Source organism: Paramisgurnus dabryanus, chromosome 21 (genome assembly GCF_030506205.2).
Source record: "Paramisgurnus dabryanus chromosome 21, PD_genome_1.1, whole genome shotgun sequence".
Classification (NCBI taxonomy): domain Eukaryota; kingdom Metazoa; phylum Chordata; class Actinopteri; order Cypriniformes; family Cobitidae; genus Paramisgurnus; species Paramisgurnus dabryanus.
In genome coordinates, this window is record NC_133357.1 from 4,924,111 (window position 1) to 4,946,987 (window position 22,877).

General features: G+C 37.0%; 1 pseudogene; it reads right to left on the bottom strand.

The window, feature by feature from the left end:
• Window positions 1-1,574: 1,574 nt before the first annotated feature.
• On the bottom strand, window positions 1,575-21,222 carry LOC135775130 (uncharacterized; annotated as a pseudogene).
• Between the last annotated feature and the right edge of the window lie 1,655 nt (window positions 21,223-22,877).

Below are 22,877 nucleotides of genomic sequence, written 5' to 3' on the forward strand. Positions count from 1 at the left end.
TACAGTAAACAAAAATAATATTTCGTTCACCACAAAGATAACACAGACATTATTCACACACAAATAAAAAGCAATAACAACACAACACTTACTACTGTATTGTGAGCTTCTCCTCTCATTTGTTGTTTTATATAACACGCGGTTCGTTTGCGCCATCTGCTGGACGGGAGCGTGACGCAACAGCTGCTTGACAACAGTCATTTACCATAGTTACACACACATCCCTACGATTTACCACAGTTAGTTTTTATTTGTGGCAACCAAGAGAAATATCACTGTATATTTGTTTAAAGAAAAACCGTTCAGAGTTTGTGTTTTAGTTAAAAGTTCAGTCAGGTGAAATTGAAGAGCACAGATTCACGCGACTTTGCATGTGGAATCTGCACGTGCATGTCTACAGCACCTCAGGTATTTAAAATGTTTTAATAAGCAAGTAATAAACTATAAATATGACTGCTCGTTTTATCGTTAACTTTACTAAGTTATTTTAGCTTATTCATTCAATTGTTTTGTTAAAATTTCGTTTGTTTAACGATTTTACTCATGAATAGTGAACTGCAGTCAAACCAAACATTTTATTCGGAATATATGTAAGTTATGTCCTTTAAATTCAGTAAGTTATGTTTTGAATTATTAGATATTGTAATTGAGTTGAGTGGTTTCAGTTGTTTTATTTACATTTATGTCACAAAAAATGGCCACATAACTTTTATTAATAACTTTTAAAACCTTTTATTAATAAAAGCCAGACTTTTTAACATGTATACAATTTATTATATAGAATAAAACCATTCTTCTGAACGTCCCAGGTGAAAAATGTCCCCTTCATGTACTTGAAGTGCTCTTTTTTCACACACTCACTTTGTACTTTCTATACTAAAAAAAATCTTCTTTTATACTTCTAAGATCTTAAAACTGCTTATTACACGGCTCTCTGGACTGCTTGATTCTGATTGGTCAGTTGAGACATTTGCAGGTGCGTTCTTTTCAAATAATAACCGCTCCAAAGTAATAACGCATAGCCAGTACTACTTGTACGAGTAAAATCGCTCCACGCCAATAAAGATCAATAAAGATTACTGTTTGGCGCCATCTTGTGACAAACACTGGACAACCACGACAAGACACAGACAGCTTACTGAGACTGAACTTGACAAAATAGAGCATGACAGCTACGAAGCCAACACACAAAAAAATACAGAATGGGCATTAAAACTTCTCAAAGACTGGCTAAAAGAGAAAAAATGGAGACAGACAAGTATGAAGCAGAGGATCTTAATAAGGTATTACAATCATTTTATGCATCTGTGCAAAGTTTCGCGGAAGGATAAAAATGTTAATTTAAAACAAATATGCCAATAAAATGTTTCAAATTCATATTCATGTCCGTTTTTTTCTTATGTGACAAGTAGCCGTGTAATAAGCGGGGTAATGTAGAGGCAGCCGGTAGTTATCGGGAAATAAGCCCCTTCAGTGTGGTACAAGACCCTCCGCTTCGCGTCGGGTCCTGATCACACTGTCGGGGCTTATTTCCCGATAACTACCGGCTGCATCTACATTTTCCCTTACGTAATATCATTGTGCCTGCATCAGCCATGTTACGGCAGCAAAGTCCTTGATTATTACGCCAGAATGAGAGTATAGTTCCTAGCAATATCGGCCCAGTAAATTGCAACTTTTAATTTTCCATCGGTCTTAGTACATGATGTAACTACAGAAGAGTCAAGTTTTAAATGGTAAAAATATCAAAACTCTTTGGTTATTTTTGAGCGCGATGCTAATGGTCTAATCAGATTCAATGGATTATGCTAAGCTATGCTAAAAGTGGTAGCGCCAGACCCGGAGATCGGCTGAATTTATTCCAAAATGGTACAAATCAAACGAGTGTCCCTTTAAAAATGTATTAGGTTACCACTTGTAGTAAACTTGAACCCATCTTTGTTTGAAAGATGAGTTCAAGTTTACTAAAAATGGTACCAAAATAAATATTTTAAATACATTTTTAGCACATTTAAATTCATTTTCATGGTGTCTCAAAATAGCACGGAGTAACTTCCATGTTATTAAATTAATTTTAATAAGTACTTAAGAAGTATTTTCTGTATATTAAGCAAAAAACGAGTGCACGAAAACATTCTTATTTTGGTCTTCACAAACTATTTTCATAATTGACTCAAAAAACAAATTTATATATAATGACACCAAGCCCAGAAAATGGCAGGTTCAGGAATGTGCCAAGTTACGACAAAGCAGTCGATTTTTAAACACCCCTCCACTTAATGTCTAATTCGGAAGCCCCAACCACTGGTTTGCATAAACCAAATAGTCCATACAACAAACATGACGTTTAAGGCTGCAAAATATTGTACCGTGCCTGGTTGTGGAAGAACACAGTCGCTGCATCAGTTTCAGGAGTAAGCCTCAAATCTAGGGGACAAAAAACCCTATTTCTTATTTATTTTGATGTTTTTGAATGTAAAAACCATGCATTCATCATAAGTAGATCTCAGACAACAGTATAAAACAATAAAAACTACTGATTCACTGCACCTTTAATGTGCGCTTTAGACATTTTAATATTATCGGTGTTTAATTATACATGTTATAGAAGCAAAATAACCCAAAAACTATAACTTGACCAGTATGCTCAAGAGTAGCTATTTTGCCTGTAGTGTTTGACCTTCATATATATATAAACTTTATATAAACATTATATATGCATCTATAAAAGCAAACATGTCATTGAATGTTGAATATAGTCTAATCTAATTTGTATGTTTCATAATCATATACAAAATTTGTGAGTGCACTCAGTTTGTTACTTGCCAAGTTTGTTTGTTCACTCTAACTATTTGATGGTTTAATAGACTTAATAATTGTAGGGTGGCTGAAGTCCCCCCTAAAAAAGGTCTGGAACCACCCTGATGTCTTTTCTTGTAAATGAGCATTTCTATCAGACTTTTAATGGATTCTGGAAACAAACCAGTATTTCTGAATGGTCTGAGGATGTTAATAAGCAAATTTGAAGCAGAAGTATTTGATGAACGTATAATACATGCCAAGAGCTTTCGGTTAATATCATTAACTCTTTGACCAAGGTGGCGTTTAGTGGTTTTGCATCTGAACTCTTCAAATGTGAAAACCAGCATAGTAGGGGCTTTTTAAGGCCTTTCTTTAGTGTGAATTCTCATGTGCCTGTTAAGTCCAAACTTATGAATAAAATAATTTCCACACTGATCACATATGTAAAGCTTTTCTCCAGTATGAAATCTTGTGTGAACCTTAAGCTGGACTTTCTTCTTGAAGGTCTTTTCACACTGATCGCAGCTGTAAGGTTTTTCTCCAGTGTGAATTTTCATGTGCTTTTTCAGGTCACACTTAAGAGTGAAGGTTTTTCCACACTGATCACATGTAGTCTGTTCTCCATTGTGGGTTCTTATGTGCTCATTAAGGTCCCAACTTCTGGTGTAGGTCTTTCCACACTGATCACATCTGAAAGGTTTTTCTCCAGTGTGTATTGTAATGTGCTCATTAAGAAGGAAATTACGACTAAAACACTTTCCACAGTGATCACATCTGTAAGGTTTTTCTCCAGTGTGAATTGTCATGTGCTTTTTCAGATCAGACTTACGAGTGAAGGTTTTTCCACACTGATCACATGTAGTCTGTTCTCCAGTGTGGGTTCTTATGTGCTCATTAAGGTCCCAACTTCTGGTGTAGGTCTTTCCACACTGATCACATCTGAAAGGTTTTTCTCCAGTGTGTATTGTAATGTGCTCATCGAGAAGGATATTACAACTAAAACACTTTCCACAATGATCACATCTGTAAGGCTTTTCTCCAGTGTGAATTGTCATGTGCTTGTTCAGGTCAGACTTACGAGTGAAGGATCTTCCACACTGGTCACATCTAGGCTGTTCTCCATTGTGGGTTTTCATGTGGCGATTAAGGTTCCAACTTCTGTGGTAGGTATTTTCACACTTATCACATCTGTAGGGTTTTTCTCCAGTGTGAATTTTTGTGTGGTTATTAAGGTGCCATTTATTCATGAAAGTTTTACCACACTGATCACAGCTGTAAGGTCTTTCTCCAGTGTGGGTTCTTGTGTGGTAATTAAGGTGCCATTTATTCATGAAAGTTTTACCACACTGATCACAGCTGTAAGGTCTTTCTCCAGTGTGGGTTCTTATGTGGTTATTAAGGAGCCATTTATTCATGTAACGTTTACCACAGTGATCACATCTGTAAGGTTTTTCTCCAGTGTGGGTTCTTGTGTGGTCATTAAGGTCCCATTTTCTGTTGTAGGTCTTTACACACTGATCACATCTGTAAGGTCTTTCTCCAGTGTGGGTTTTCACGTGCTCATTAAGTTTATATTTATAGGTGAAGGTCTTTCTGCAATGAGGGCAAATAAGAGCATCCTTGGCTGTTGATTTTTTCTTTTTTTTTTCTTTTAGGTGACAAATTCCTCACAGTAATCGAGCAGCTCAGAGATTCTTCCTTAAGTATCAAATGATGAGGTTTCTCTTCAATTTCATTGAGTTGTAAAATTTCCTCCTTTACCGCTTTCAAATCTAAAATTAACAGAGAAAATCATTATGAAGAATCTGACACAGTAAAAAATGCTTCTTCAAAAGAAGAACTTCTGAAACTATAATTGTGTTTGTGTTTTTGTCTTAACTGGTTAATTATTAGAGGCAGATACTTAAATAAATCAAATCACCTTGATCTGTCTGTTCTCTTGCATTTGTGATTTCTTCTTTTGTCTCCATCAGGTCTGAAACGAACAGAAAAAAATCATTATGAACAATATGACATTTTTGAATAAAGAATTAAATTTTTCCATTGAAAATATAGTGCATATGGGGGTGGTTTCCCGAACAGGAATTAGCTTCAACCAGGACTAGGCCTTAGTTTAATTAGGAAATATAACTAGTTTTAACATACATGCCTTACTAAAAACATTTCTGGTGTGCATTTTGAGTCAAAACAAAGGACACTGATGTATTTTAAGATATTTCAGTGCAAGTGTTTTCAGTTTTAACAGCTCTTACATTCATTAGTCTAGGACTAGTCTAATCCCTGTCACAGAAATCCCCCCATGGTGAATCTTTTAATTTACACAATGCAAGTCAAAGCCAAAAGAGACAGAGCTCTATGTTCTATCGGGTGAGCCTCATAAGTCTTGAAAAGTGAAGCTGGATGCAGTACAAGTCATAAACGCCGCTCTCTCCATGCGAGCGAACGGGACTCGGGTCAAAAATATATATTTATATTACACTTCCAATAAAAAAAAGATTTGGTCCTTTTACTCTTTCGCCGCCAGCGTTTAAAAAAAAAAGTTGCCTGCCAGCAACAGCATTTCTCATGATTTTCACAGAAGTTTAATTCTTATTTAAATATATAAACATACAATATATCAAATGAAAGAACAAACCCTCTGCTTAAAAAAAATCATCCTACCTCTTTTTATCACCTCTTAAAGATGGGAAGGTTACTTCAAAAACACCCAATTTTGAGCAAAAAGCTCCATTAAGATAATTACACTTTTGTGAGGACTTTTGATAGAGATCAGATTCAGAGCGATACTTAAAACATACACGGACATGCAGCTGCTTTCCCTAGGGTGATACTTCCAGGTTTTATAAGTTGCAGAAGTACGGAAATACTCGTCATTGGCAGGGAAGATAACTCGTCAATGGTGGCGAAAGAGTTAAGGTGGTTGTTATCACGCTGATAAATGTTCAATTGTTCATTTTTGTGCTAAGTTTAATTTCAGCTAGTAATCTGATGCTATAGAAATGGGATGCGTCGTTATGATTGACAGCTTGTCTGAGCGGACTGTCGGAGCTTTGAGGTGTATCCTGAGGAAGGCGTAAGCCAAAACATGTAGATCTACTGTTTAATTTTGTATGTAGCCCAGTGTATTAAAGGCTTTTTAATATTTTCACTTGAGTGCCTTGGATATTTGTTTATGCAGTATATTAAATTACCTCTAATCGTCCAAAGAGCAGCAGTGATTGACATAAAGAAGACCAGTGCAGCACGCTCTGCTATTTCTTTTATTGAAACAACTGATTGGTCCAACACTGATGGTTAACGCTCTCTGGAGGGCGTGTCTGAAGCGTGGCTTACAGCCAATCACAGTGGAACACATGCTCCTTTTTTCTCCGGTCTTGCATAAACGTAATTGGCTGGTTCTGCACTAGGATATTTGCATAGGCCGATCTGATTGGCAGACGCCAGCGTTTGGCTTGAAAGGTTGAGAAATGTTCAACTTCTGCTGTGAGCAACACCAGTGATGTGAAGCTGACGAATTCACAATTCAGATTGGCAATGCAGGACGTCACCCATTCAAAGTAAATGATAAGCGTTAATACTGATGCCCCGTGTTAATGTACCATGAGATAAATAAACCTGTACATACCTGAATAAATCAAATCACCTTCATCTGCTTCTGTGACTTCTTGTTTCACTTCTATCCCACAGTCCAGCAGATTCACTGATGTCTTCTGGTCTTCATTACAGACAGAAACCAGAAGATCTGTAGATGTTTGATCAGTAAAGCCACAGAGAGAGACACCAGATACATCCTGAAAATAACATTAAAACAAACAGACTGTGATGATGTACTTTCACTATAGGGTCAGCACTGAACACACAAACCTCAATCATGATGACAAAGAGTGTTTAAGTGTTTTAACCTATACAAACCTTTGTGTTGAGTTCATCTCTCTGTCTAAGCTTTGACTCCAGTAACGCCACCTCTTTCTTCAGCTGAGAGATTTCTGTCATCAAATCATCAATATCCAGCATGGACAGATCAGTTCCTACTGATTTACAGCACATCACATCCATCTGATCTCTCATGATGAACATCTAAACACAAACACATAACCATTATAATTGAAACAAAACCTTCCTGACTGCAGAAATAACTCTTAAATCTGAAAACACAAAGTCTGGTAAACAGGTCCCAAGGTCCCAACTTCTGTTGTAGGTCTTTCCACACTGATCACAGCTGTAAGGTTTTTCTCCAGTGTGAATTCTCATGTGCTCATTTAGTTTATAGTTATAGGTGAGGGTCTTTTGCACTGAGGGCAAAAAAGAGCATCCTTGGCTGTTGATTTTTTCTCTTTTTTTCAGTAATCAAGCTCAGAGATTCTTCCTTGGGTATCAAATGATGAGGATTCTCTTCTATTTCACTGAATTGTAAAATTTCCTCCTTTACCTCTTTCTGATCTAAAATGAACAGAGAAAATCATTATGAAGAATTTGACTGTTTAGAACTTCTAAAACTATAATTGCTTTTGTGTCTTTGTCATTACTGGTAATAGTGGTCATACTTAAATAAATCAAATCACCTTGATCTGTCTGTCTTTCATTTGTGATTTCTTCTTTTGGCTCCATCAGGTCTAAAACGTACAGAAAAAAATCATTATGAACAATATGAGATTTTTGAACTGCAATTGTAGCGTTCCTATTTTTTATGTCAAAACTGGCAAACATTAAGGGAAGACACATACAGGTTTCTTCCTGCATTGAACCCGCTGCTCGTTGAGAAGAACGAACGAAACATGCTTTCACGTCAGTCTCCAAAAGTCTCCAACTCTGCCGTAAACTACGTCCTAGTTGCTTTTTTGAAATAAAGTCGCTAAAGGGGTAAAAAAGTTGCTAAATCTAGCGACAAAGTCACCAACCAAGTTGGCAACGCTGCTCAGACTTTTTTTACACTGCTCGGACTGTGCATGTGCTTGTGTAGGAACTCTGCCTCTGGTTGGCTTATGATGGAAATTAAGCCAATCATCATCAGTTATGTAGTTGTCCCATCCCCTCTAACACACACACACACACACACACACACACACACACATCATCATCATCGACGCGAAATTACGTTCCTTCATAACATGTGTGATGTAAATGCAAAAAATTTTTGCTTTCTGTTAAGATATATGACTTTTTGCTACAAAAATGCAGGATTATGAAATCATGCAAGTCCCAGATATTTTGCGTGCGGAAATAAAGCAATAAGCCCCAAGAAACAGTGGGTTACCAGTGCATTTTATAACAGCTAAGGGGCGTTGTTAAAACCCCCTTAGCTGTTATAAAATGCACTGTAACCCCACTGCTTTGCGGGGCTTATTGCTTTTATAAAACGGTTACTTCATATGCATAACATTAGCAGGATTTCATAAAATAAAACACAAATAAGTTGTAATTATATTAGTACAAAAATTACTCTTCCGCCAAACAGAGTAGTTCCTCAGAATCAAGTGTGGCTGCCACAGAGCGCAGTTCTCAACCAACACAGACGCAGCAAAGACACAATGAAAATATGATTGAAGACTGTTGTGTTTATTTTTATAAATCATCATTCATCTACAATATACATTAACATTTATATCGTGCAACTGTTGAAGTGATAATCAAATATGCGTGGAAGCATGCTTAACTCTTTCCCCGTCAGCGGTTTTTTTTTTTAGTTTTAGTTTAAGTTAATGGCTTCCAGAAAAATTATCTTCTTTAAATAAACATAAAACATATCAAAGGAACACCAGACGCTCCGCTTTAAAAAAAAAACTGTTTCATCCTACCTTCATTTGTTCTCTTATCACCTCTCAAATTTTCAGCTAAAAGCGGAGATAATTCAATTTTGTGAAGAACTTTTTTGTAAGAGATCAGATTCAGAGCCATGAACAGTACAACACAGTGTTTTTAGTGTTGAGTGAATGTGTCAGTGTTTAAGTTGTGTAAGATCGCCACCCAGTGGATAGTGGAAATATGAATTTGAAGCATAAATATGCAGACTTTGGCTGATTATGCATTAAATTATGTGATCGCATTTTTGCATTTTTCTGGAGGGGCTAAGTAAGGTACTTTAATTTGTATACACTCAACATAACAACAAATATTATGTTGAATATTCAACAGAATGTAGGTGTACTTTCTGCTGTGTATAGAGCCGTCGCAAAAATGAATCGTCCAAACTCATATTTCTTTCATTTGTTTTTTATATGTAAATTTTTTTATTAAACATTAGGGATGTAACGATTCAACCGTGTGTCCCATTAAAAATGCCTGTCTGAAATCGATTCTGAATCGCAAGGCTGCGATTCTTAGTTACATGCACAGTTTGTGCGTATACTACGGTATTTGGTCAGTAGGAAGTCCTTATCAATCTAAAATCATAACGAGTCGGCGTCGTTTATAACGTGCATTTAAAAATGCAACACTTGTTAAACAAAATCATTTAAAATATTCTATATTACAATGAAAATACCTAAAACAATTGGAAGAACAGTGATATAAATATTCATGTAGACATTTCCTGGAATAGCGTTTGTAATGCTACTTCTTCTGTGGGACAAAGGGAGTTTCTGCACGGGAGCGCCCCCTGGCGTTCAGATGTGTCTGGATTTCACCATAATTCATTCAAATTCATTCATTGAGAAAATGCGCATTTGCACGGTTAATCGTTACACCCCTATTAAACATATTTCATGTGCATAAAAGTAACCCCCTGGAAAAAAGCATTTATGATGTTTTTAAGAGATTTTTTTGTGTGTACAGCAAATTAAGGAAGGAATTTATTTCACTATTTAAGATTATTTCACATTTTCATAGCCCTTTAATGTAGGGATGATGCTTGCTATACTTTTCAATGAATTACGGCAGAAACTCAATTTGCACTGCAGACAAAGAACCGTACACATGCAGCTATGACGCGCAGCTCCTGGAAATGGCTTAAAGGAACAGTATGTAAGAAATGTATATCAATTAATCATTAAATGGCCCTGAAGTGTCACTAGACATTAAGAAATAATTTTCATTTCAAATACTTATATCACTCACAACAGCGGTCTGGCCAGGATATTGTCATTTAAAAAGTGGAGTTGCAGCCCTCAACTGATGTTTATGTTGTCGTTTGGTATATTGGCCACCAGCTGTGTGATTGCAGTACCAGTTTTAGCCACACGTTTTGTGATTGCAATACCAGTTTTGGCCACAATCCTACATACTGTTCCTTTAAGTATATATTAATATTGCTGTTCTTCAAACCTTCATCTGCTTCGGTGTCTTCTTGTTTCACTTCTATCCCACAGTCCAGCAGATTCACTGATGTCTTCTGGTCTTCATTACAGACAGAAATCAGAAGATCTGTAGATGTTTGATCAGTAAAGCCACACAGAGAGACACCAAATACATCCTGGGAAAACATTAAAACAAACAGACAATAAAATACAGAGCTTTGAAACATTTAAACTATCTGTGAAGATTACATTGAACTTCACCTTAAAGAGATGAAACAAGTTTTACATTTTAAGGACCACTTAATAGTAAAAGAGCCTGCAAACAAAAAGATTTTAATGCAAATTCAAACTAAAACACTTTCATCCACATTTGTATTGACCAAAGACAAGTTATTTAATATGTACAGCACCTAAAACAATGCATATCTTAACAACTAGACTGCAATAAATGTCAAACTTGAACTCCTGAAGTTTGTTGCCTTTTACTTTATTCGATATTTAATCCAAGTACCTTACATAATTTAATTTACGGAGTAATGTCCCATGTCTACAAAATTGGAAAAAAGTGTCTGCTAAATATAAATGTAAGTTGAACCAACTGAAAATATTTAATAGACATAAATATATACATAATTTGATTAAAAATATATATATATAATTTCAGCTTTTTACTTTGTCTTGGCATTTTATTATATACACACTCAGAATTGACTAAAAAAATTGGTCAATAACTATTCAACCAGGTTGTGATGATGTACTTTCACTATAGGATCAACTATTTGAGTCATTCACTGAGATTTCAACACTAAACACACAAACCTCAATCATGATGACAAAGAGTGTTTAAGTGTTTTAATTTATACAAACCTTTGTGTTGAGTTCATCTCTCTGTCTGAGCTTTGACTCCAGTAACGCCACCTCTTTCTTCAGCTGAGAGATTTCTGTCATCAAATCATCAATATCCAGCATAGACAGATCAGTTCCTACTGATTTACAGCACATCACATCCATCTGATCTCTCATGATGAACATCTGAACACAAACACATCACCATTATACTATTCACACAAAAACATCATTTCAATAGGATTATAAACGACTGCAGCTTTGTTAAATCAAGAAACAAAACCTTCCTGACTACAAAAATACAGTTTTAGAAAGAGTCTGGTAAAACCCCAGCAATTTAACTTACAGTAAGGGAGAATAATACTTAGTTTACCACAAAAAAGATAACACAAACATTATATTCATACAAATATTGAAAAGCATAAACAACACAAATCTTACTGCCTACTGTTAGCTTCTCTTCTTCTTCATTTGTTGTTTTATGTAACACGCGGTGAGTTTGCGCCATCTGCTGGACGGAAGTTGACGAGCTGTCACCAGTCACCATTTATTCGTTTAAAGACGAAACCTGGACCTGGACGAAACTGTTCACAAAGTTTGTTTTTTACAAAAGTTCAGTCAGGTGAATAATTTAAGAGCACAGGATTCACGCAATTTGCATGTGATATCTGCACGTGCATGACGACAGCACCTCAGGTATTTAAAATGTTTTAATGAGCAATAAAGAGTAAATATGACAGATCGTTTTATCGTTAAATTTGCCAAGTTATTTTTGCTTATTCATTCAATTGTTTTCTAAAAATTTCGTGATTTTACTCAATTTATTGTAAATCTTTTCATAGTTAACAAATTGCAGTCAAACCACAGAAAACATTTTATTCTGAATATAAGCATGTCATTAAAATGCAGTAAGTTATGCTTTGAATTATTTGTTATTTTATTAAGTTGAGTGGTTTCAGTTGTTTTATTTACATTTATGTCACATAAAAATGATCACATAACTTTTATTAATAACTCTTAAAAACGTTTATTAATAACTTTTTAAAAACTTTCATTAATAACTTTTTAAAACTTTAATTAATAACTTTTAAAAACTTGTATAAATAAAAGTCAGACTTTTTAACATTTATACAATTTATTATTTAAAATAAAACAATTCTTCTGAATGTCTCGGGTGAAAAAAGATGCACATTTCCATAATGTACTTAAAGTGCTCTATTTTCACACACTCATTTGTACTTATCCATGCTATTTTGAGACCACAATAAACCATGAATATGGACTAAAATGTACTTTTAACATACTATCTTTAAAAAAAAAAATATGCTCATTTTCCAGCTCCCACAGAGTTTAACACTTTTAACCATTTAAGAATCCATTCAGCCGATCTCCAGGTCTGGCAGTAGTCAGTACCACTTTTAGCATAGCTTAGCATTACTCATTAAATCTGATTTGACCATGGCTGCAGGAGGCTTAATGATATTACACAGCACCTGAAAATAGTGCACTTGGTAACTTTAAAGCAGGGGACTATTTTCCAGCACTGCGTAATATCATTGCACCTGCTACAGCCATATTACAGCACCAAAGTCCTTGATTATTACGCCGGAATGAGATTATAGTTCCTAGCAATATCGTCCTAGGAAATAGCAACTTTTAATTTTCCATCGGTCTTGGTACACGGTGTAACTACAGAAGAGTCAAGTTTTAAATAGGAAAAATCTCAAAACTCTTTGGTTATTTTTGAGCGTGATGCTAATGGTCCAATTAGATTCAATGGATTATTCTAAGCTATGCTACCAGACCCGGAGATAGGCTGAATGTATTTGAAAATGGTAAATATCAAACATTTAACTCTAGGGGAGCTAGAAAATGAGCAAATAAAAAAAAGGAGAGTGTCCCTTTAAATATGTATTAGGCTACCACCTGTAGTAAACTTGAACCCATCTTTCATACAAAGTGGTACCAAAATAAATATTTTAAATACATTTTTAGCACATTTTAATTCATTTTCATGGTGTCTCAAAATAGCACGGAGTAAGTACACTACCATGTTCTTAAATTAATTTTAATAAGTACCAAAGAAGTATTTTTTGAATATAAAGCACAAAATGAGTGCATGAAAATATAGCATTCTTATTTCGGTCTTCACAAAAATTTTCATAATTGACCCAAAAAACAAATATATATACATAATGACATCAAGCCCAGAAAATTGCATGTTCAGGTATGTGCCAAGTTACGACAAAGCAGTCGATTTTTAAACACCCCTCCACTTGACATCTAATTCGGAAGCCCCAACCACTGGTTCGCATAAAACAGATAGTCCATACAACAAACATGATGTTGAAGACTGCAAAATATTGTACAGTGCCTGGTTGTGGAAGAACACAGTCGCTGCATAAATTTCCCTCGTAATCTGAAATTAGGAATGTGTGGTTGAAGTTTATTTTTTAAATGAAGTTCCAACTCACGTGGGTAAAACACACTGGATTTGGAGAGAGACTGCAATAAAAAAAGCAACGCTATTACATCAATATTGTATACGGACAGGAATGGTATAGCAATCTTATGTGAGTAAAGCACTTCAGTACTACAGTCACTATTGCATTGTTAGAGATCGCTTGATATGTCCTGATTGTGTATAACATCCATGGCTAACAACGAAGTTAATGATAAGGACTTAACACATTATCACACACTGAAGCATCACTGTGTCTGTGGTCAAGCCAGCTGTGTTTTGAAAACACGGTGAATTTAAATTCTAATGCATACTTAATGTATTGTTTACGGTAATTTCTAGGCCTGGCGCGTTTGAAGATTTGTTTATTGTTCATTTATGTTTATCATGTCTTGTGCATAGAACATCCTGCGGTTTAAAATTATATGGGTTAATCCCTACAACTGCCATTTTCCCACATTGGAAGTTTTTAAAACAATTCTCCACATGTAACGACGCAGGACTGAAAGCTGGTTTACTATGAAAGCAGTGGGTGTTTACTTCCAAGTCCTTAATTTGGCCCGCCCATCTAAATAGAGCGTTTCACGAGTAAGCCTCAAATACAGGGGACAAAACAGCCTATTACTTATTGCTTTTGATGTTTATATATATATATATATATATATATATATATATATATATATATATATATATACATACATACATACATACATACATACATACATACACACATATATATGTATACATATATACATACATATACATACATACTGTGACAACCCTGAGTTACCTCCTGATTCCATCGGTACAGATCATGGGAGTTCCTGATTGGCTTTGCCCATGCTAATTGATAGTTAGCTAGAAAATATAAAAGTGCTGTGTGTTATCTGGAGTGAGGCACTCTCGGGGGAAGTTTTCCTCTCAAGTGGCTCGTTCTTATGTTTTTCTTTCACATGTAGCATCCAGATTTTGTTATAGTTATTTGTATTTCTTTGTTTTCCTTTATCCCTAGACATTTGTTTATTATTATTGGTTGTGGTATATGTTTAAAGGAGCGGTGAATCAAATACTCAATTTTAACTTGATAATTTGTTATTTAAGAGGTCATCATACTTAAATGAACATCCTGCAAGTTTCAGAACTGAAAACGTCCGTGCTACTGAAATATAACAGTTTTTGGCACCAAGCCAGTATTACAGCAGAGTGTGGAATTCTGAGAAATATGATGTCAAAGTAGAATTGTTGAAGCACCTCCCCAAAGCCAAATATAAAGACCACTTTTGTAGCCCCGCCCACAGCTTTGCGTGACACACGTGTGTCTCAAAACAATCAGTAAACATGTCTTTAAAGATTGCCAAATGTAAGCAAAATGACTTTTAAATACATTTTTTCTGAGAGACTTTTATTTTGACACGCGGTGATCTGTTATGATAGAGTAACCATGGAAACGCATTTTCGGTTGTGGAAGAACCGTCTATGGGAAGAACACAGACGCTGGATAACGGGGGCTCAGAACATAACATTAGGAATGCGTGGATAAAGGTTGTTTTTAAGAAGTTCCAGCTGGCGTGGGGAGAGTTTGTTTACTTTGTGTACTGCGGATTCATTTGTAAAGAAGTTGATGCTGGATTTGCAGAGAGACTGTGATTAAAAGCACCACTAATATTGGATCTGACAAAAATGACACAGCAGTATACACATTAAGTTAAACATTTTACTTTATTTAAGTTACTGCGTTTCACTATTGCTTTGTTGGAAGAGATCGCTTGATATGTCCTGTTGTAACATCCGTGTCTAAACACGTATGTTTGACTGTTTTAATTTACTTAAAACATTAAACGATTAATAAAGGTACAACACTTAACAATACGACTGTAATATAACAATAGAAATATACAAAGTTAGTGATAAAGAAGTACTTACCAGCCGCAATTTAGATTCTGATGCCCGCTTACTGTGTTATACTGTAATTTAGGCGAGTTGCGTTTGAAAGGTCAAACACTCAGCAAAGCTTTTTTTTATCATATAACTGTGGTATATAACGTTACGTGTATCTCACAAGCACAATAGAAATATACAAAGTTATGATAAGGATTTATCAGCCGCAGTTTAGATTCTGATGCGCGCTTACTGTGTTGTTTACGGTACTTTAGACACGTCGAGTTTAAAGTTTTGTTTCTACTTTACTATACGTATTGTCATTTATGTGTATCATCTTTAGCACCCAGAATCTTTTGTGGCTTAAACATATTTGTGTCCGGCTGCTATTTTTACACATTAATGTTTTTAAAACATTTTCCCACATGTAATGACGGGGAATGAAGCTGTCCAATCATAGCAGTGGGCGTTTACGTCCAGGTCTTCAATGTGGCCCGCCTCTTCAAACGAACCATTTCTCCAGAGAGCCACTAATCCATGTTACAAAATAGCCTATTACTTATTGCTTTTGATGTTTTTGAATGTAAAAACCACGCAAACATCATACGTAGACGTAGACATCAGACAACAGTATAAAATCGACAAATTCACCGCCCCTTTAATGTAATAAAATTTGCATTAAAGGAGCGGTGAATCAAATACTCAATTTTAACTTGATAATTTGTTATATAAGAGGTCATCATACTTAAATGAACATCCTGCAAGTTTCAGAACTGAAAACGTCCGTGCTACTGAAATATAACCGTTTTTGGCACCAAGCCAGTAAAACAAGCCAGTGTGGAATTCGGAAATCTATGACGTCAAAGTAGAATTGAAGTACCGCCCCATAGCCAAATACAAGGACCACTTTTGAAGTCCCGCCCACAGCTTCGCGTGACACACGTGTGTCTCAACAAGTAAATATGTCTTTAAAGATTGACAAATGTAACCAAAATGACTTTTAAATACATTTTTTCTGAGAGACTTTTATTTTGACGCGGTGATCTGTTATGAAAGACTGGAAACGCATTTTCGGTTGTGGAAGAACCGCGTGGGAACAACACAGAAGCTAAATACTTTAATTCAGAGGCTTGGAACATAACATTAAATGCCTGGAAAAAGTTTGCTTTTTAAGAAGTTCCAGCTCGTGTGGGGAGTGTTTGTTAACTTTGTGTACACGGATTTATTTGGAAAGAAGTCGATGCTGGATTTGCAGAGAGACTGTGATTAAAAGCACCACTTATATTGGATCTGACAACAATGACACAGCATTATACACAGTAAGACATTTTACTTTATTTAAGTTACTGCGTTTCACTATTGCTTTGTTAGAAGAGATCGCTTGATATGTCTGTTGTAACATCCGTGTCTAAACACGTATGTTTGACTGTTTTAATGTACTAAAAACATTAAACGATTAATAAAGATACACCACTTAACAACACGACTGTAATTTAACGGTAGAAATATACAGTGTTATTTATAAAGAAGGATTTATCAGCCGCAGTTTAGATTCTGATGCCCGTTTACTGTGTTGTATACGGTAATTTAGGCGAGTTACGTTTGAAAGGTCAAACACTCAACAAAGCTTATTTTTTATCATATGGAACGAAGACGTCCAATCATAGCAGTGGGTGTTTACGTCCAGGTCTTCAATGCGGCCCGCCCCTTCAAACGAACCATTTCTCCAGACAGCCACTAATCTATGTTACAAAATAGCCTATTACTTATTGTTTTTGATGTTTTTGAATGTAAAAACCACGCGGACATCAGAAGTAGACATCAGGCAACAGTATAAAACAATAAAATCGACAAATTCACCGCCCCTTTAATTATACAGTTTTGTGTGATTCCTCTTTTGTGTTGCGGCTTTAAACGAGCTGGTCGTAACAATACATATACATATATACATACACACACTTCCTGACAAAAGTCTTGTCGCTTATCTATTTTGTAGAAACACCTGCTATTAACCTTAAATTAATCAATTGGTGTTAGAAATAGCTCATATGAAAAGCTAAAACCCTCCCAAATGATGTTTAATGCACTGAAATAAATTAGTTTCACTGAAAAAAGATTTAGCATTTAATCAAGACAGAAAGGTCAAAAGTTTTGTCGCCTATACAGAAATTGAACAAATTTACTGCAAAAATATTTCAGCAAATTAGGAAGTGGTGCAGTGAAATCCAAATTTAATCTCTTATATGACTTCCATGAGCTTGAAGGACTGCATCTATGCGGTTTGTCAAGAATTCACACAATGCATAGGTGTTGTTAACACTGGGGACGTTGGGGACATGTCCCCACCAATTTTTGAAATGGTTGATTTTGTCCCCACCACTTTTGAGAGGATTTGGTTAAAATGTTCTAAAAAAAGTGAACCAAGAAATGTTAAAGGTTTATTTGCACAAAATAAAACATGCAATGCAGTTTAGATACAGAAAGAAACAAGGTACATTATCAAAAAAAGTAACTTAAACAAAATAAACTATTACTGGTTCTAAAATGACCCAAAAACATGCATGCGCCGATCAGTAACTTGAACAAATTCTTGACACAGTTTCTTCTTGTCCAAGTTATACATTCTCTCTCTGTGAACATGACAAACAGCCACACTGTTGAGTCATGTTTGTGACATTGAAGAGATGAGGCAGGAACAACGAGCAACAAACGTAGAAGTGCATCAACTTGACTGAAGAGACCACGGACCTCAGGTCCATGTTCCTCATGATTTCTGTCACTTCTAAGCAGGTTTTGTAGGTGTAATTGCAGTGAACATGGCCAGCTGCACCTTTAGGGACTGGAACTGCAACTCTGGATAAAGGTCAACCACGTCATCAACTTGACCAGAGAGAAGGACTTTCTCTAGCTGAGTATTTTGACTGGCCTGTTGTTGACTGGCTATGCCCATTTTTGATGCGCCGTTTCCCCCCCCTCCTGCTGTAATGTTTTTTCATCGGATCTTTTGTCCCCACCACTTTCCAACACAAACTTATGCCCCTGATACAATGTATTGATGAAGTCATCAGGAATAGCAAAGAAAGCAGTCTTGCATGCCTCCCAGAGTTCATCAATATTCCTTGGTTTTGTCTTCCATGCTTCCTCTTTCATCCAACCCCACATATGCTCAATGTTGTTCATGTCTGGTGACTGGGCTGGCCAATCCTGGAGCATCTTGATCTTCTTTGCCTTGAGGAACTTTGATGTGGAGATGGAAGTATGGGATGGAGCACCATCCTGCTGCAGAATTTGGCCTCTTTTATGGTTGGGAATATAAGAGGTAGCTAAGATTTCTTGGTATTTTAGACTATTGATGTTGCCTTCCACCCTGCAGATCTCTCGCACACACCCCATACTGGATGTAACCAGACCATGATTTTTCTGCCACCAAACTGTTTTCTGGGTGAATCTTGGATCCATGCGGGCTCCAGTAGGTCTCCTGCAATATTTGACTGTGGTGTAATTCAACAGAAGATTCATTCTGAAAAATCAACCTTCTGCTTTTCCAGCGTCCATCCTTTTAGCAGGCTGTGGGCCTTGGCAAATGCCACACGGTTTTTCAATTGTCTTTTGTTTAGTGCTGGCTTCTGGGCACTGATTCGACAATGGAGGCCATTTCATAACAGAATCCGTCAAACTGTTCTGGTTGACACAGGGACTAAGCTCTCCTGCAGTGGAAAATGGTCTGGCCTTGGATTTTCGAGCCAACAAACGGTCCTCCCGAGCAGTTGTCTTGCGGGGGTCTGCCTGACCTGGGCTTGTCAAAAACGTCTCCAGTCTCTTCTAATCTTTTTTTTATCCTCTGTACTTAACGCTGAGACACATTGAAGGTGTCTGCCACATCAGCAGTGGATCTGGTCTTCAGCCTCTTGATAATCAAAAGTTTAGTCTCAGGGTAAATCTTAGGCATATTTGCAGAGGTCTAGTTGCTTTTCTCCAGTATGAAATCTTGTGTGAACCTTAAGGTGGACTTTATTCTTGAAGGTCTTTTCACACTGATCACAGTTGTAAGGTTTATCTCCCATGTAAATTTTTTATGTGCTTTTTCAGGTCAGACTTACGAGTGAATGGTTTTCCACACTGATCACATCTGTAAGGTTTTTCTCCAGTGTGAATTCTCTTGTGAACATTAAGGCAAGACTTGAGAGTGAAGGTTTTTCCACACTGATCACATCCATAAGGCTTTTCTCCAGTGTGAATTTTCATGTGCTTATTCAGGTCAGACTTACGAGTGAATGATCTTCCACACTGATCACATCTAGGCTGTTCTCCAGTGTGGGTTTTCATGTGCTCATTAAGGTAACAACTTCTGTTGTAGGTCTTTCCACAGTGATCACATCTGAAAGGTTTTTCTGCAGTGTGAGTTCTCATGTGGGAATTAAGGAGCCATTTATTAAAGAAAGTTTTTCCACACTGATCACAGCTGTAAGGTTTTTCTCCAGTGTGGGTTTTCATGTGCTCATTAAGGTCCCAGCGTCTGTTATATGTCTTTCCACAGTGATCACATCTGAAAGGTTTTTCTGCAGTGTGAGTTCTCATGTGGTTATTAAGGAGCCATTTATTTATGTAACTTTTACCACACTGATCACACCTGTAAGGTTTTTCTCCAGTGTGGGTTTTCATGTGCTCATTAAGGTCCCATTTTCTGTTGTAGGTCTTTACACACTGATCACATCTGTAAGGTCTTTCTCCAGTGTGGGTTTTCATGTGCTCATTAAGTTTATATTTATAGGTGAAGGTCTTTCCACAATGAGGGCAAATAAGAGTATCCTTGGCTGTTGATTTTATCTTTTTGTTTCTTTTAGGGGACAAATTCCTCAGAGTTATCGAACAGCTCAGAGATTCTTCCTTGTGTATCAAATGATGAGGATTCTCTTCTATTTCACTGAATTGTAAAATTTCCTCCTTAACCATTTTCTGATCTAAAATGAACAGAGAAAGTCATTATGAAGAATTTGACACAGTAAAAAAATGCACTGAGAACTTCTGCAACTATAATTGTGTTTGTGTCTTTGTCATTACTGGTTAAATATTAGAAGCAGATAAATAAATCAAATCACCTTGATCTGTCTGTTCTCTTGCATTTGTGATTTTTTCTTTTGGCTCCATCAGGTCTGAAACGAACAGAAAAAAATCTTTATGAACAATATGACATTTTTGAACTGCGATTGTAGTGTTCCTGTTTTTATGTCAAAACTGGCAAATAGGGATGTCCCGATCAGGTTTTTTTGCCCTCGAGTCCGAATCATTTGATTTTGAGTATCTGCTGATACCAAGTCCCAATCCGATACTTCAATAATACATAAAAAAAAGAATAAAGAAGAGCAAAAAAACAGATCCAGGATGTTCCTTATGTCATGCCGCACACATTGCTGTTTCTGTGTGGAGTCAAAAGGGTCTAACTCTGTGCCACAGCATAACTATAGATAGCCATATCACCCTGTAGCCCAAGACAGCTTGCCCACTGAAGCTAAGCAGGGCTGAGCCTGGTTAGTACTTGGATGGGAGACCACCTGGGAAAACCAGGTTGCTGCTGGTAGAGGTGTTAGTGAGACCAGCAGGGGGTGCTCACCCTGTGGTCTGTGTGGGTCCTAATGCCCCAGTATAGTGACGGGGACACTATACTGTCAAAAAAAGCACCGTCCTTCGGATGAGACGTTAAATCGAGGTCCTGACTCTCTGTGGTCATTAAAAATCCCAGGATGTCCTTCGAAAAAGAGTAGGGGTGTGCCCCGGCATCCTGGCCAAACTTGCCCATTGGCCTACTAATCATCCCTCATACTAATTGGCTATATCACTCGGTCTCCTCTCCACTAATAAGCTGGTGTGTGGTGAGCGTTCTGGCGCAATATGGCTGCCGTCGCATCATCCAGGTGGATGCTGCACATTGGTGGTGGTTGAGGAGATTCCCCCATTCATATGTAAAGCGCTTTGAGCACTGGAAAAGCGCTATATAAATGTAACTAATTATTAATTATAGTATATATGTTCAGGGGTTAAATTGGGGTTTGTTTTGTGGGGATGCTCTGTTAGGAGGGAAGGTTCGAGGGGTAACATGTTTTATCATGATGACAACAAAGCCACTGGTGTGTTTCAATGACATTTTGGACCTCTGATAGGATTTGATAAGTTTCAGTTTAAAGCTGTGCCACAGGTTGACCCAAACTTTAAAACCTGAACTTTAAATTATGCACATCTATGAGTCTGACACTCTATATGCATTTGTTGCACATGTCAATCACTAATTAGGTCGTAATTGATTTGTATAATCAAAATACATCATTTTATTAAACTATACAATAAGTTGTATCCAGTTATCTAGTTAACATATTGTAATAATAAGATGATTTAGATGGCTATACATACTTTAATACTTTCTAGACTTCTATTAAGTTTTTTTGATATCATAGACTGTAAAAAAAGATGGACGACGCCTGTTCGCTCCCTTCCATTGGTGAAAAGTGAAGCCGCCAGTGTCCCAATATGGCGCTGACATCCTAGGTCTTGAGTCTACGCAGTAGCGATTTCGGGACCACAATGTTTGACGAGTGTTGCTTTTTCAAATGCATGTTGTAAATGACTCAAACTAACAGTGATTTCAGATCAATAAGGACTTAACGTTACTGATCAAAAGCCGTAGTACATGAAATAGCTCTGAATATTTCACAGTGACTGCAAAACATGCTCCTTTGTTCTCTGGTCTTGCATAAACGTAATTTGCTGGTTCTGCACTAGGATATTTGCATAATCCAATCTGATTCCGTTTGCAATTGAAAGGATTAGAAAGGTTGAGAAATGTTCAACTTCTGCCGTGTGCAACACCAGTGATGTGAAGCTGACGAATTCACAATTCAGTTTGGCAATGCATGACGTCACCCATTCAAAGTAAATCAGAAGCGATAATCCTGACGTCCTGTGTTAATGTACCGTGAGATGTTTTTTCGACATGTGCACCATTCTGACCTCTATCTCTCATCTCTACAATGTGTAATGTGATCCTCCTGCGAGAGTGCGCGTTCTTGAGGTTCTGAGTGAGACACAGAGCTGCGTACTGATGTAGATTAACTGAGCACATAGTGACAAAAACGATCGACGCGTCGTTTAAATGAGCGGTAAAAACCCGGTTTTGACGTGGATGCACCGCATGCACGAGTGTGTGTATGAAAACACGTCATTATTTGCGTCAGTTCACACGCACCAGCGCAGCGCGTACACCGGTGCGGAGCAGAGCGAGACCTTCAGTCTGTGTGCCGGGGCTAAGCCCCGGACGGTCCTGGCCCAATTTAAACCCTGCATGTATCCGAGTCGGAATCATAGACTGTAAAAAAAGATGGACGACGCCTGTTCGCTCCCTTCCATTGGTGAAAAGTGAAGCCGCCAGATTGAATTGCAATTTTTTAAGCATGATTCAAGATGGCCGCGCTGGGTGGACACGCGTGTGCTGCGCTCGGAGTTGACGAGTGTTTTGCCTAAACTTTGCGTATTGTTTGCCTAAGTTCTTAATACTGACGCGTGTGTTGAAAAGCATCACGCTGATGGTGTCGGAATGGGTCCAAAAAAAGAACGTGCAATCTGAGGAAGTCGAGGACATTAAAAAGTCTTTAGACTTCATAACTGAA